This window comes from Camelina sativa, chromosome 8 (genome assembly GCF_000633955.1).
Source record: "Camelina sativa cultivar DH55 chromosome 8, Cs, whole genome shotgun sequence".
Lineage (NCBI taxonomy): Eukaryota > Viridiplantae > Streptophyta > Magnoliopsida > Brassicales > Brassicaceae > Camelina > Camelina sativa.
Window position 1 is genome coordinate 1,091,608 of NC_025692.1, and position 2,166 is coordinate 1,093,773.

Sequence of the window (2,166 nt, forward strand, 5' to 3'; positions counted from 1 at the left end):
CAAATCAGTTGATTCTCTCATCTAGCTTTCATTTTCTTTCGCCCTCAGCTTTGGGATGATTTGTGCTACTTATTGTTCGGACATGTTAGTTTTGTGTCCGTCGTAATTTTGTGTGTCGGTAGTCACTTGTCTCAAAACTGAAATAAAACATTATTGGAAAAATCTTGCCCTATTTAGCCAAATTATCGTGTAAAGTGAAGATGATCTAAGTATAAATATTATGCAAATGCATACTCGGTTATATTACAAAACAAAAAAAAAAGTTACAAATAAGGGTCCGAATTTAAAATAAAAGAAAATTTCAAAGAATAGAAAAGGAGAAGTACATAATATATAATTGATTAAAATGCTTTGTTATGCTATTTGTTTAAGTGTTTTCATGTTTTAAGATTGTTTTTGTGATATTTGTTTTAAGTGTTCATGTTTGAAAATTTGACAATGTAACTTTTTGGGTTCAAAGTAATGAAAGTAAGACGTTAAAAACAAACTTTACCATATGTTTATTGGATTGGAATTGGATCATTGGATCGGATGTCTAGACTTTATGGGTATGGAGGACACTTTGGCGAAGAAGGCTACAGTATATCTTATTCCCTTTTATGTGTACCATCGTTAATAGTATGTACCTTGCTGGTCGGAACCACTTGTAGTTTTCCGACAAGGCTACTCTGTAATGCAGTTATCTTTTAATGAAATGTGATGTTTGAGTTAAAACTTTATGGAAGTCGACACTTGACGGGTGATAATTGAAGTGGTAATTAAAAAGTCTAAAGTATTAACAATACTTTATTAGAGAGCTAGTATTTGAATTATAAATCACGTTTAAACCTTGGGAATTGAGAGCTCGAAAACAAAGGATTAACAAAAAATTAAAAGCAGAGCAGCATTGCCGATGAAGCTATGAAGAAATAATTGACTTGGGATTTACTCTCTGAACAAAAAGGGTTGTTTATTCTACTAATCACTATATTTAAAACTTTCGGATCCCTAATCCATTACTCCAATATCTGCACGCACTTAAATTTTTTTTTAACCTGCACTGACTTAAATTCAAACTGATTCATTGCGTGCACTCTCTTTTTATTTTTAAAGAAAGAAAAAAAGGGGCAGTGAACTGCTACCACTATCACTCACTACTATGTGTCGGTGGACTATTTCTTCCCTCATTTTTAATTACATCTCCAAAATGTAACTCCTTTCCCCCATTTTTCTTCATTTCAATATTTGGATACATTATAACAATTTTATAACCCGAATTAAGTCTATTTTAGCTACTAATAAGATTTGAAAATTTTTGGTGTGACTTTTCTTGTTTCTTTTTTTGCCGGGAATAAATTATTTAGTACTGAAAAAAAATTGATAATCATGAAGATAAAAAACAAATATAAAACTAGGAAATTTATGTTTACAAAATACTCCTACTACATATCTGTGTATTAAACTATTAATTACTATTTGTTTTTCAGAAAATAATTCATTTGTATATTACTTGGGGACACTGTGTAAAAATAATCATCTACATTAATTTTTTTTTTTACTACCCAATGAAGATTCCACAGACTTGGGCATGGAAGTCATGAACATTCACAAAAATCTAAGTAAACAAGAACAAAAAAAACTGAAAACTGAAACAAAAAAAATAAACAAATTATTTTTTAAAAACAGCAATAAATAATACTTCCAAACAAAATTAATAATAAAACCAAAACTATTACTAAAATTTAAAGCTATTAAGATTCCACAAAAAAAAAAACTCTCTCTATTGTCTCTCTCTTTATCTTACTCTCTCTCTCTCTCTCTCTCTCTCTCTTTGTTGTGTGAGCTCAGATCTGACCAGAGAAAGAAAACAACAACCGGAGAAGAAGAAGAAGAAGAAAGAAAGATGACAGACCGAGTCTTCCCAGCTTCCAAACCACCAACAACCGCCACTAACGGAGTTCCACCACTTGGTTCCATCCCACCTCCACCAGCTCCCGCCGCCGTTACAACAACCAACGGAACAGCTAACCAAAAACCTCAAGTCTATATCCCAGCTAACCGTCCGGTTTACCGTCCTCAGCCTTACAGCCGCCGTCACCACCACCAATCTCGACCAACCTGCCGAAGAATTTGCTGCTGCTGCTGTTTCTGGTCCATTCTCATAATTCTCATCTTAGCTCTCATGAC